This window comes from Nycticebus coucang, chromosome 2 (genome assembly GCF_027406575.1).
Source record: "Nycticebus coucang isolate mNycCou1 chromosome 2, mNycCou1.pri, whole genome shotgun sequence".
NCBI classification, from domain to species: Eukaryota; Metazoa; Chordata; class Mammalia; order Primates; family Lorisidae; genus Nycticebus; species Nycticebus coucang.
The window spans coordinates 126104864-126119986 of record NC_069781.1 but is presented as its reverse complement, the minus strand read 5'-3'; the positions used below and the strand labels follow the sequence as shown (position 1 = coordinate 126119986).

At 41.1% G+C, this 15123-nt stretch overlaps 1 long non-coding RNA gene across 1 annotated transcript in view; it reads right to left on the bottom strand.

Moving 5' to 3' along the window:
• The window catches only part of LOC128579717 (uncharacterized), a 33195-nt gene extending 19787 nt beyond the window's left edge, over positions 1-13408 (bottom strand). The window contains exons 1-2 of the long non-coding RNA XR_008378249.1: positions 13330-13408; positions 12161-12301 (exon numbers count right to left, since the gene is read on the bottom strand). This is a non-coding gene — a long non-coding RNA (uncharacterized LOC128579717). The remainder of the gene's footprint in view (positions 1-12160; positions 12302-13329) is intronic.
• Between the last annotated feature and the right edge of the window lie 1715 nt (positions 13409-15123).

The window sequence follows — 15123 nt, the reverse complement described above, 5'->3', positions numbered from 1 at the left end:
AAACAGCATTAGGAAGGTTGAGAACCACTGATATAGACACACATAGACGTAGATATACACACATACACAGACACACATGTATACACAGATACACACACTCACACAACTATACATGCACATCTAAAATTCACAATATGCTATCAGAATGTTTTTCCAGAATGCAAAAAACTTCATATTTTTACGATAACAGCATTATTTACAAAAGCTAAAATGTATGAATACACTTCTCTGCACATCCCTGTCTGCAATGGGTTACATTACTTTTTTTGTCTTTTTTAATATTATTTTTATTTGTTTTGTTTTGTTCTGGGCAGCTTGATGGATGGAAAATGGTACTTCACATTTTGGTTATTTTCCCATTCCTGCTGCCAGGTGAGTTTGACCGTCCTCCTACCTCCCCTGGCCGTCCGGATCGGCCCTTCTGCAGACTGCACACTGTGCCTGTTCATGCTTTCCTGGGCTGTTCATCTCCATCTTGACAGTCTGTGAGAGCTCTTTATATACGTTAGCTATTAATTCTTTTCCTCCATTACTTTTATATCTTTGTATGTAAAAGCAATCTTTTTTTTTTTTTAAGAAGGCAGAAGATTAAAGGACCTGAAATTCATTCAAAGACACAAATGCTTAAAACATGCTCTTTTGTGAAAGATTTGCATTTAATTGGTATCAAGCTTGAAATGAAAAGAATGAAGAGGTACTTCTAATCATCAAGGGAAGAGTAAACATAAGACTTCTGATGGCCTGATCTGCACTTCTCCTGCAGGTACTGAATCTGTGCATACTATACCATTTGCTGCATGATAATGCTGAAAAGTCAAGGTCACAGTCAAGAAGGGGCAAGAATAGGAGGCCCAGAGAAGCAGATGGTGGTGGCCTGAACTTCCAGGTCTTAGGCGAAGGTACTGGCCCCTTATTTTGATTTTTTCTAATTATTTTTTGTGGTAAAATGTACGTGACACGAAATTTACTATCTTAACCCCTTCAAGGGTATAACTATGATATTAAGTACATTTATATTGTGCAACCATCACTGCTGCTGAAACTCTGTGCCCATTAAGCAGAAACTCCCTATCTACTCTCACCCCCATTCCTCCCTGGGGATCACCGTTCCACTTTCTGCCTCTAGGAATCTGATTACTCTAAATACTTCATGTAATTGGAATCACACAGTGTTTGTCTTTTTGTGACTAGCTTATTTCATTTTGTACAATGACCGCAAGATGCATTCATGTTGTAGCACATGTGAGAATTTTTTTCTTTTGGGGGGTTGAGTAATATTCCATTTATGTCCACCTCAAATCCCTATGTTGGGAAGCTCATCCCACTAGAATGGTATGACGGTGGCTCCATTAATTAAGGGCTCCACTGTCATGAATGGAATAGTTCTGCTTTTAGAAGCTAAAGATGTAGTAGTTGGCTTTATTTCTATTATTAGAGAACACAGCAAGAGTTGGCAGCCTACACCCCCATAGAGGTCCCTCACTAGGCTGGCACCACGATCATAGACTTCCAGCTTCAGAACTGTTAGTAATAAAGTCCTGCTGTCTGTGAGCTACCTGGTCTATGGTATTGCGTTATGGCAGCTCCAATGGGTTAAGATATAGGCATAGACCACTTTGCTGTCAGTGGACACTTGAGTTGCTTTCACACTTCAACTATTGTAAATAATGCTGTTATGAACCTGGGCATACAAATTATCTCTTCAGGACCATAGTTTTGTTTCCTTAGAGTACATGTATGTCCAGATGAAGAATTGCTGGATTAAATGGTAATTACATTTTTGGTATTTTGAGGAATTACCATCCCGTTTTCCACAGTAGTTGTGGAATTCCTATCAGCAGTGCACAAGAATTCTTATTTCTCCACATCTTCACCAACACTTGATGTTTTCTTTTTTGGTTTGTTTTTGTCTTTTATGTTAGCCATCCTAACATAAGGTGTGAGGTGGTATCTCCTCATGTGCTTACTTGCCACCTGGACATCTTTGGAAGGATCTTTTGTTTTGAGGTTGCCATGGGCTTTTCCCCCCAAAAGAGCTAATAGTCAGTCTTTGTAGGCCCATAGAAAACAAAATCTCGAGCGTTCTTACAGCACTCCAGATGGCTAGGGAAGGAGCGCTGACATTTGCCTGCAGGTGTTAGAGGCGGCAGGGACAGCCTGACATAGTGCAGCACTCTTCACAACCACCACCAACAACCAGCAAAGTAGAGCACAGTGACTGCAGCAGCAAATGTCCGTGGGCAAATATCCTCCCTTCATCTCTTCAACTTTTGGCAGCTGGTGTCCAGCATAGGTAGAAGTGTGGGCTCTTTGACTGACTAACTTGTATAACTTGAGCAACTTGGATATGGTACTCCCCTTATGACATAGACCTTGAGTTTCTTTTTTTGTGAGATTGGAAAAAATACCCCCCAGGAGCTGTTGGTAGGATAAAGCATTAGAGGTACATGAAATTGCTTTGCAATATTTTTAAAAAACAGAAATACTACTGCTTTGGCAACTTATCAAAAAAGACCTAATTTTATTCTATTAGATGGTAAGCCTCCAAAGGTAGTCATTAACACACTTTTTTTTTCTTCTGAATGGCACTAAAATGGTGATTTAAGCTTAGTTCCCTAAATATGTGTATACATTATTAAAACCTCTGCTTCCATGAGGATGTCAGAGACGTAGCTATGGTAGGATGGTCCTACTCAAAATGTGTGATTCCTAAGATAATGCTGAACCATCAGATCTGCTCCCTCTTTCTTCCATTCAAAATTTCAAACAGCACAGATAAGCATGATGCTCAGCCTTTGATAGATAAGCCTGGGGGTGTCGTGAGCAATCACAGCTCAGGCTAGAGCAAGAAAATATCCACACCGTTCACTCTACCTCCTCCTTATGGTGGCCAGGTGTTTTCTGAACCCAGAAACATTATTTCTGCCACTTACATCACTTTTTAAAAAATATTTGGAATATAATTAATCCAATTAAGCCTGCTGGTAAGTAAATTATGTTATGAACCATGGCAGTTTTCTGAAGAATTTGAGCCAAGAGGATGTTTTGGTTTGAATAAATCACATAATTCAGGTCAAAATGGCTTCCAGATTCAAACTTAAAAGAAAAAAAAAAGGAGACCTTGCCACTTCACTTGCCTGCCTTAAAGATGGTGATCCCAACTTCTGGGATGAAGTGCTTTTTCTAGGGAATTCTAAATCAGCCAACATATTTTACCTCTGGAGAGGATGGGAAGAAGAGAGATGAGATAAGGCTCATCATCAGGTTGTAATCTGTTAGTCTTCCAAAATTAAAAAAAAAAAAAAGAACACGTTTCTCTATGTTCCATAAATTCTACTGCACTATTGCAGCTTCGTAAACTGAACTGGAACTCCACACACATGCACACAAGCAGAAAAGAATGGGGGCCACTTTAACAACAATGTGCTCATAAACCAGTGCTCTGGCATTTCATCAACATGACATCATTCCCAATGTGACACGGGAGAGCCCACCCTCTGTTTCCCCTCCATCTCCCCCTCTCACACGCCCCCTTTCCTCTTAAAGAGATGATGAAGCTGCCTGTGCGGCACAGAAGGATAATAAAAACCTGTATCCCTTAAGCTGAATTCAGCCCAATGAACTGCACAAACAGCAATAAGGAAAACAAAGCTAGCAGGAGACGTTTGCACACAGCATCTGTTATGATCGCATAACCACGAGACAGCTGTTTAATCCCAACTGTTAACATAAGATCATTTGTGTGTTTGAAGAGCGATCCCATTTGGATTTTCCCCACTTATTTATTTATTTTCTAGCTTTTCCAAGAGTGAGGCTTTCTCAGCTGTAGGATACAATTTGTGTTTCTGTTTTTTTCCACTTTCACCCTGGGCTTCCGAATGAGAGGGATGGGTGTGTGTGTGTGTGTGTGTGTGTTTAAACTATAAATACTCAGAGGGAAAAGAGCACAGCTGTGTGGTCTGCGCCCTGAGCGGGGGCACGGCCCTCTCTCAGCCTTGAGAACTTGCTTTCTGCTCCCCAGAACATTCATAAACCATTCTGGTCAGATTATGAGAAAAGGCCCTCACGTGAAACACATCTGGTGGTCTCCGCCAAATTCTGGTGAGGCTGAGTTTTCTCAGCACCACCCAGGTTTGGAACCAATCCCTATAAAGTTCAGTTCCAAAACCCCAAAACACAGTCATTAGGCACACAATTGCTTCAAAAGGTCAGTGAAGGACGTAGGCAGTTTGGGTGGCCTGCGTGAATGCCCGCATTGGAAGCCTGAGTAAGACACCTCCACGGCTGACGATGGTGAGTGTTACAGGCCATACTTTTTCTTTCTTCCCATTTACACCATAACTCCTTGCCTGTAGTCTCTACAAAGGCTCAGTAAAGAATAGGAAAGCTTTCCTACTGGATGGCAGCCAACCTGTCACACAAGTGGCTGATGACAGTGACAAGCATTACAGAGCTGCCCACATGGTCCTTGGGTGAGAGAAGTTGGCCGTGGACAAGCATTAACCTTGAAATCTGCCTGAAATTAGCATTACATAAATCTCTCTTCACATTCTCCTTTAGTATTTCATCCCAGGAAATCCTCTTTGTCGATCTCAAGGACAACATGTGGAACACCAAGTTTATCTTTAAGGGCAAGTTGAAACTGAAGTTCTATAGCTTCAGAATAAATGTGTTAAACCTGATTCTTAGGACAAGTTCATTTTTTTAGGTCAGATGAACCTTGAGAATGAGTAAGGGACTTTTCAGTCCTCACTCGTTTCCCATTATAACTTTTAGAGAACATAAGTTGTTTAAGAACTCTCATGTCCTTTTGAAATGAGAAATAGCACAGCAACAATTTTTGACTGGCCTCTGAATTTCTCCTAATTACAACGGCCTCTGTCCTTCTCACTTGTGGTGCTACCTCCTCACAAATGTCTTCTCAAAGAAAAGTCAATGGAGATTTCTATAAATGTTAATTTTCTGAGATTTACTAAGAAAAACAAAAGCCATCAGTTGAGATAGCAGTCAATGACATTGACTACCAATGTTAGGAAATAATTAAATATTTAGGTCAGTCTATGCTGTGATTTCTTATTATACTTAGGTAACTGCTTTTACCTTTAGCCTGACATGTTTTAATCACACACAGAAAAGTTTGCATCCTACAGCAGGGAGGGAGAGTGACTGTGGTCTCTTCAGAGTATGAACATCAACTTTAATGTTCAACTTCCCCCACATGGGACAAAATCACCAACATCTTTAATGGGAGAAAATCCTTTATCGACTGATTCATTTCCATGTTTTGTTTCTGCAGCCAGACGGGATATCCTGTAAGGTGGCAAAAAGGGAGGGAAATCGAGTACTATCCGTTTGTGATTTGCCATTATTATTATTATTATTTCTACTGTCAAGGTGGTATTACATCTGTGTGCCGATTTTCAGATATAATATCTATTTTGGGGATTTTCATTTCCCTCTCTCTTTTCCTTTTCTAATCAACTTAAAAATATCACTTTCGGGAGGTTATGGAGGAGAGTTTATCTTTGCTGCACAAAGAAGTCATACCTCTTAATATTTGCTACTTTTGTTAAGAACGAATAATAAAATACTGTAGTTATTATGTATTCTGGGTAATTGTGTAAAAACCCTGGTTTATTTTGTTGTTTTATTAATATATGGAACCAGTTGGGAAAATTCATTGACTGATTTTAGAGGAAGAGGGACCAGGTACCACAACTGGAGAGAAAAATTCCAGTGTGAGCAAACCCAGAGAAATTACAAGTTGATGTTCATTAGTAAACCAAGGCCAGAAAATAAATATCCTATTTTTTGGTGATCATTCCCAGTTACTGATGGAACAGGGCACATACATGAGAGGGAGATGTCCGGGGCAGGCCTGAGTCCCAGCAGGACTCCAGCTTCTCTGCACCCCACACCTCACTGTGCTGTCTCCCAGGTCACAGTTCCTTGAGGAACTTCCACTGCCCCAGCCATGTTTGCAACTGGTCACATTTACTTATTTATTTTGCTTCTGAAATCGAATTTTAGTTACACAACTTTTTTTAAGGGCATTCACATATTAACCTTTACTTTTGATCAAACTTTTATCTGATTGTTAGGCTTCGTTGCATCTTTTTGTCAAATAACAAATTGCTCCATTTCAAGGCAGTCTATACCTTTGAAGCAAAGCTTGAGGTTTTTCTCATTCCATATACTTTAGTGCTTCACAAAGCCTAAGACAGATCTTGGCAAACAACTATTCATCAACAAATCATGATCTTAAAAACAAGCCCGTTGGAAGGGAAGCGAGGTGGAAAGACAATTGCTCGCTCGACACCACCAGAAGGAGAAAAATCTCTTGGGAAATTAACCAATGCTAAATTAGACATAGATTTCAGGTTTTGCAAGGTGTGTGTTCCCCACGCTTACATCTTTTCACTTTCTGCATAATATGACTCATGGCGTGGCAGCCCACTCGCAAGCTGGTCATCTTAAATGTGAGAAGCAAACAAAAAACCCTAGTAAACAGACAATAGAAGTGTAGGTTGAGGAATGTGGACAGTGCACTGGTAGGAAGTGCAGAGCCCTGCAAGTTTGCACGTCTGCTGAATGCCTTGTCCTCCCCCGCTGCCTCCCATGTCCCCTGCCCGTCCACATCATTCTTGTGTTCTCCAGGATGCTACTTACGGCACCCGGCATGACTGTGCCACTTAGGATTCCATCTTTGCTTTTACTAACCTTTATATGCCCTCAAGATTAGACCAGAGGCCAAAGGGAGTTTCGTTTACCTATTACATAGTCCTCTAATTGTTTCATAGTACACCACGTTTCCTTGTGACTTAGTGACAAGCTCTGCCTGAGAACTTATTCAATAGTTAACATCTTTTAATACAAAACGACGAGGGGAAAATTATGAGCATCCGTCCAGATTTGCCTTGTACTCATCGTTGAGAAGGCTGGTATCTGAGTTACATGAGGTAAGAAGAAAACATTTGCAGACCATTCTAATTACTGGACTATTTCCTCTTCCTTCTTCCCCTTCAAGCCACCGCCTACCCCCACCCAACAACAGGCCCACGCTATGGGGGCAAAGGGAAGCCATGTCCAAGACGGGTTCACATCTATTTGTCTCTATAAATATGCTTAGACAGAACTCAGTACGATATGAAAGCTACATTTAATTTTACTCATTAAAAAAATTCTAGGGAATATTTTATACCCTGAAATATCTCTTTTAAATTTGTAAACTGACTTGATTGCCTTTAGGTTTTCTTTTCTTTCTTTCTTTTTTTTTTATTATGAAATTGTTTTGTCCTTTGGAAAACTGGAAGATTCTCTAGACAGTTAAGTTGAAGTATGATTAATTTTCAAAGAGGCTTTACATTGAACAAAAAGAAAAAGAAAATGTGAAATATAGTCTGACTAAGCATTTTATATACAATCAGGACGAAAAAAAACTTGTGCCAGCCAATTCCTGATACTTCATTCCCTCAAATAATTGAAGTGGTAAATTGAGGCAATAATCCCAGACACCTTCCCTTGACTATAGGGATTGTGTAGGTAAGCAAATCCTGGTCCTTTTGCAATAATTATTATTAGTATTTTTTTTTTTTTTTTGTAGAGACAGAGTCTCACTTTACTGCCCTCAGTAGAGTGCCGTGGCGTCACATGGCTCACAGCAACCTCTAACTCTTGGGCTTACGCGATTCTCTTGCCTCAGCCTCCCGAGCAGCTGGGACTACAGGCGCCCACCACAACGCCCGGCTATTTTTTTGTTGTTGCAGTTTGGCCGGGGCTGGGTTTGAACCCACCACCCTCGGCATATGGGGCCGGCGCTCTACTCACTTTGTTTCACATGTGAAGACATAGCCTTTGTACATTGGTCTTATAATTTTGTATCCAAACTATGTAGCTAAACACATTTGAAATTTGTCCAAAAGATATCTTAATACCACTGCTAATTTTTTTTTTCATCTTAACTCCTTTTGGGTGCATTTTCCAAATTTTCATTTAAAAATGCATAATGTTTATATTTCAAAAAATAAGCATATCAAAAATTTTATTTTAATAAAATTAATTGAATTAATTTACAGAGTTTCTCAGTGGGTGATCTTGAGATGGGTGATGATTGCAGTCATCTTTGGAAAATACAATGAGTCACAGAGCCCTTCTGTTACAATGTGGTACCTGAGCACATCCCCTGTTTGAGAAGCTCATGCTGAATATTAGGCAACTTTTCTATAACCAATGTGTAGTGTTGATTTCCATAGACAAAGTGTTCGCTTAAAGGTGAGCTCCTTCCCTAGAGTGTCCCATAGAACTTGTTTCCTCTACGTAGAAGGCCCCCGTTTTCTTCTCTTTGGCCCATCATTATCCCTTTAATGAAGCAAGAAGAAAAAAAGCAAGAACAGGGGTGGTGCCTGTGGCTCAAAGGTGTAGGGCGCCGGCCCCATATGCCGGAGGTGACGGGTTCAAACCCAGCCCTGGCCAAAAACTGCAAAAAAAAAAAAAAAAAAAAAAGCAAGAACAGTTGCTCTAGATCAGCGGTTCTCAACCTATGGGTTGCAACCCACAGGAACTGTATTATAGGGCAGTGGCATTAGGAAGGTTGAGAACCACTGCTCTAGATCATTATGACCTGGTGAGTCTTCGACCTCATTCAGCTTTCCTATAGGCATTGCTTTATCTTCATTTTTTATACTCCAAGGGCAACTCTGAAAGTTCAAGGTCATCATCCCTATTTTACCAGTGAGTACAAGGGAGGCTTGGAAAGGATGTGTGGTACCCAAGCTCACAAAGCCAAGACATGCCCGCAGAGAGAGTGAATCCAAAAGTGTCTTATCTCTAAACCCAAGCTTTTCCTGCTTATTTCACCCAAAACTTTTGACAATGATATTGGAACTTCTCCCAGAAAACTCCAACTGAGAACTAAAAACTTTTCTGCAATTTTTCAAACTAAGAAGATAGCTTCAGTTCTGCCCCATCAACTCTGCCTGGCATCTATCACTTGATAGAGCAGTGAAGAACAGGGACACTTCAACATTCTTTTCTTTCAGAACTCACTTTGAGGAAGAGAACTTTGATGTTAGGGAAAAGTAGAGGTAAACTTTAATCATTCAACTAATTTGGGGATGGATATTTCACACATACTCTTTTCTATACTTCTTACACCAAGCAGTCTGATCACTTCCCACTTCAGAGGTAGAGAGCATAGAGATTAGTAATTTACCCAAGATTAAACCTCAAAGGAGCCACAGGCTGAGATTCCAAGTCAAGGTCTTCTATCCAGTCTGCCACAGTCTCTTCTAGTACAGGAATTTCTCAGCCTCAGAACTATTGACATTTGAGACCAGATAATTCTTTGTGGCTGGGGATGGGCGTGGTGTTGTCTGCGCATTGAGTGTATTTACCTGTATCCTTGGTGCCTGGCAGGTGCCAGTAGCACCTACCTCCACCACCACCAAACTGAGATACCTAAAAATAACTAATAAAGTCTCCAGACACTACAAAATGGATACACAGATCCAAATTGATCCATGAAGTAAAAAGAAAAACAAATATTTCAGCTCGGAATCTGTAGCACAGTGGTTACGGCACCAGCCACATACACCAAGGCTGATGGGTTCAAACACAGCCCGGGCCTGCTAAACACTAATGACAACTGCAACAAAAAGATAGCCGGGTATTGTGGTGGATACCTATAGTCCCAGCTACTCGGGAGGCTGAGGCAAGAGAATCACTTAAGCCTAAGAGTTCGAGGTTGCTGTGAGCTGTGACGCTGGGGTACTCTACTGAGGGTGACATGGCAAGACTCTATCTCAAAAGAAAAAAAAGAAAACAAAAATAAATATTTTGTTGGGTTGGTCCTTGAAATAGATTATACTTCGGGTAAGTTTGTGTTGTTATTATTCTTGGAGAAAACTAGGATTTTGAACAATAAAACCTGAATTTTAAGAGAGGTTTAGACATGAAAGTCTCTATGGATGTCTGAATGGATACACTGGCATGTCTACTAAAATAAGGGAGAAAAAAAAAAAACAGCAGTCAGAGGATTTCTGATTAGTTAGGTTAAATTGGATAAGTTTTCCCAAGAATTCAGACTTTCTAGTTATAAAGGGGGTCCATAAAATTCATGTGCAATTTAAAATAGACAAACTTTATGGCCATCCTGTATATCCAACCCCAGTGGAAGAGGGCTTTCATATACATCCAGTCAGATCCCAAAACACTGAATAAAGGAAGTATAAGAATTTTGAAATACATCTCCTACTTTGGGGTTAAAACACTGACCACAGAACACGCACTTATTTGGAAAGACTTACAAAAAAAAATCACAGCTATTCAGCCTTCAGTAAGGAGTATTCACGAAAATTCACATCTCACAATTTGGTAAGTGGCTACTTCCTACTACAAATGAGATGGATGTTTCCAAATGAAGAGAAATGATGACCCGTAGCAGAGGTGAAAGAAAACAAGGAGCCGAGAAAGCCTCGTCTTCAGAACTTTGCAAAACAGCATCTGCTCTCTCCAGCTTACACCTAATTGCCAGACGGGTACCTGCTCCCTGTTCTGCCAACCTAAGTCAGCCAGAAGGGCGACCTTTACCTTGGCAAAGACCTTAGAGTGACCGCTGTGCCCCGCGGTTGTTATGCATTTCATATCTCTGCATGGCTGACGTGTCTTCCTCAGAAAGCTCTGACAATAAAGAGCCATTCAAGTTTTCCTCTGTGACCTGATCCCATCAACACTGTGATACTGGAAAAATGCCATAAATAACTGTTCACTCATTTTGTAGCCTGGAATAAAAGGTCTTTACAGGAAGTTATTATCAACGGTCTGTAAAGAAAGGGGTCAGAACTTTGCTTCCCTCCCCTGTCGTGGGAGTCATCCCAGCCAAGCTGGGACAGGTGAACAGTGTACAAGGAGAAATCTCTACCCAGCCTGGGAGCGGGGGGCACCTCAAGTTCTCCCCTACTCACACCCCAAGTTACATGACCACGGGATCACCATCATCATCATGCCTGGGACAACTGTACCTGCAGGGAACACAAGGAAGGGAACAAAACAGAGAGGAAAATGTTCAGATGCTGAGATATGCCACACAATGTCCTCCAAACCCAGAACTGTAAGCCCTCGACCCCTTCTCCCCAGAAGAGAGAATGCTGTCCCTCCCCCGGACCTGTCCAGCCCCACCCTGCACCCCCACCCTCAGCACCAGGGCTCTCATTCTGTAAACTTGGTTGCTGAAGAAAAGTTAACTTGGCACTTGTCTTAAGTATTGACTATCTGTCTTGAGGGTGAGGGCTGTAAATTCTCTCTCCTAAGATCCAAGTCGATTTGTTATCAAATCAGGCATTGAGAAGCTGATTCATTGCTATTCAGCGCTATGCTGATTTATATGCAGAATGTAAAACAGATGCCTTATGTGATACATATTTATGGTGAGTGCTGTTCTAGGAAGATTTATTACGGATTCCTTTGTCGGGGTTTGCATGAGCAGAGCCATGATGACTTGTATTTCCTCTCAGCTGCCAATGCCAAACTCATTAAAAAGAGGTGTGACTATTAATATACATTGTAATACTGACAGGCTCTAATTTATAACACCCTGGCTGGTTGGAGTATTCTCCTGACTTGAGAGGTGGTTTCTGTGTTTCGTCCTCTGTAGCTAAATGGTACAAATAGAGATGTATATTCTCTCACCCCCTCTCTCCGTGCACGCTCTCTCTCCCTCTCTCTGTCTCTCTCTCTCTCTCTTTCTCTTTGTCTTTTCCAGTCATCTAAGTCAAGTCACAATCTGCTAAAAAAAGTCAAGTGCTATAGTGGCTTTTTCCCCCCCTTCTAGGTCAAATACGCCAGGAGTTTATAGCAGCGTGGAGCTGCACTTTAATGCCCGTAAACACATGTTAACAGTGTTATTCTCCATGCTGGCACGCTGTCTCTCTAGGCTGAATTAGCAAGGACGAAGTTTGCAGCAGGCCACATCAAGCATTCTTGGCAGTGACCATGTCCGGACATGAGGCTCCAGAGTTGAAGAGCATACGCTGCCCCGTGCAAGGACATCGGAAACCTACTGCCCAAAGGGCAGCATCAGAGAGAGACACATGACTCATAAGAGGAATCTGCCACAGACAGGGACAGGTAATCAGGTGAAGGATGAAGGGAAATGGAGAGGTACCTGGAGGAGCTGGCCAGGCAGCCGGACCAGGGGGACGCGGTTCGACCAGTGGTCTTGGACGGCTCTACAGTGGTGTCAGAAGATGGACGGCGCCCTAGAAAATAACTTTTTCTCCATCCTTAATCTGAGAAAAATTAGTTCCTAGACAGAGAAAACAGAACATACCGCAGTAGTTTTTATTTGAGTGTCGGGAGCACCTGAAAAGCGCCTTCCAGGGACAATGTAGGAAGTCGCCATCTATAAACAGGTTTTTAATGATTCTGCAAAAGTATGTTTTACCTAAAATTGATTTCTACGGAATCGTAAAAGGCTAAACCGACAGAAACAATACCAATGCGTCTCCATCTTTCTGTGCTATGCTAGCCGGGTTGGTAAATGAGGCACTTGTCTTGGGTGTAAAATTTAAAGGCACATCCAAAAACCTTAGTAAATAAGAGAAATAGTATTTGAATGCAATATACTAAAAAGTCAAGATGAACGCAAAAAATCCATGATGGAAAAAATGTCAAAGTTTAAAATAAGGACAGGATCATTATTCTCAAATTTTCCTTTTGCCTTAGGCTGCCAGCGGTTGTTGAACTGTTGTAGATTCTGTCTTCGCCAACCATGCTGATAGGCTCCACTTACGTCACATACTCTCACCCCAGGTGAGGAAGACAACCCCTCCTCCTTCTGTGTGCCCTTCCCTGTGTCAAGCACAGTGTCTGTTACTCAGTAGGAAATCACTCAATAGTGGACGAAGACAATAGTTGTGATGTTTTGACAGTCCAGTGAATGATTTCTAAATGAATCCGCCTTTACATCTTTTAAAATCAATATAGCTAAATGTCACCAAACCACTTTTAAACTGGAATTTTTTATTAGCACATTAATAGGTGCTTTTAAAAGAAGATCAGGATTTCCTTAGGTCAGAAGACTTTGTCTAGGCAATCCCAATACCAGAAATTCCTCCAATCCTTCTACATATTTAAACATATATATCTAGAAAGTACCCCTGTGGAAATCATGGACATGAGTTGAATAACTTAAACTACAGTCTGTATGTATGTAATATATGTATTTTTAAAAGATGCGTCAAATTTCTATTTGCTGCACCCAGCCAGAGTTACAGAGACTACCACATCGTGACCCCAGGAAAGCGATGAGTGCCTCAGGAAGGGAGGCCTTACCATTTCAAGGTTGTCGCATTTTGAGTTGTTTTCAGATAGTGAAATCCTGCAGCAAGGAGAAAGAGAGGCTGCAATCCTGCCACACACCACAAAATGTTCTATGTTTCCTATTATAAGAAAAAAAATTGGCATCCAGTATCTCCTAGATATGAATAATTTTTGCCTGTGTGAATGAGGATGAAATTTTCTTCCTCTAATTTAACTCCCATGGGGCTCCAGCAGTTTTGGAGTTGGTCTTAGAGAATGTTTTTCTCCTCTCCTCCTCCTCCTCTGCTCCTCCTCTTCCTCCTCCCCTTCCAGTTTGCAGAGAGCTTCCCAGAACCCCACTCAAAATCTCAGCAATGTCATCAGCCTTTCTCAAAACCACATGGAGAGGGTGGGGAGCTAGTTAGAAAGACAGTAAGATAAGAAGTAAGTGCTTCTCTAGCCCCATGTGGATCACGTGGGTCCCTGGAGCAATTTTTAAAGAAAGGCATTAAATTGGATGGTTACAACCCAGTTGACACGATTCACAGTGAAAAAAATCAACTAGTGTATTAATTTTTGTCCTGGACTATTCTTTTTGAGTAAAGCACTGGCCTTTTATGCAGAAATTAAAAACTAGCAAGCATTCTCCTTTAAAAATATTATTGATTAGTTATCACGGTAGCCCTAGCATTCTTCTTGAATTACTCCTGACTTCAAACCATTTGAATGCCAGTCAACACATCTTCACAAGCCAAGTGTGCAGAACCAGTCAGAAAAAAAAAATTTTTTTTTTCCAAAAGCTACCTAGATGCAGTCTGGTGGCAAAGAGGGCTCAGGAAAATGTGTTTCTGTGACTGGAAATCAAATATGGGTAAGGAGAAAACCTCTGTCTTTGTCCAAGGAAGTGATCACATGTTGACGGCTGGAATTTACATGGCTCCTTATTCAATAAACTAGCGCCTTGCCTACATTCCAACATCAGAAGCACAATAGTGGTGCAGAAGCAAACTGACACATTACACATGGTCCAGCTGTCCCGCCGTTCACTTTCCACAGACCCCTCCACCTCCCCAGTCTGTCTCTCGCTGTGCTCCCACATTGTCTTTCTCTTCTACAAGATCTGAGTCTGTGCTCAGTGGATGGCACCCACGATATGGGTGCTTGATTTCATGTGCCTTCCTCTGCTTGCCTGCACCACAAGATTCTCCATTAAAGATGATGAACACACAAGCAGAAGCACAGGACAGGGTCAAATCTCAAACAAATACTTTCCACTTTGTCGTCAGCTAAAAAAAAAAAAAAGCTATACGTGATCAACATTTCCCACATCCAGATCTTGTGGACATCGTAAGCGCCTTCTTTGCCCAGGGCGTACGTGGCTTTCTTTATGAACTTGAACACAAAAGAAACGTGACCTGTGGAGTAGCCAGTGCTATAATTAGTGTGAATTGTTTTTATTGCCTCCTGTACAAAAATAGTCATCCGAGATGTAAAGTTCCAAAATACCTGACAATATGTAATTCTTCCTTGGAAAATATATGTGTATTTTTTATATGATTTTGGAAACACCATCATACACTCCTTCACATTATGAAGTTTCATCATTTTCCCAAGAGGAAAGCTTGCTGTTATTAAGGACAATGTCTGTTTATAGTAGTGAGTGTATATTGTTCAGCAAAGCACAGTAGTGTATATAAAACATATATGAAATAATCCTATGCCTTGTAAAACAATCCATTCGGCATAGAAGTGTTTCTGTTTAAAATATACACTTTAGTGATTATGATAAAACTCATAAGCCATTCCCACACTACATCATGTCCTTAA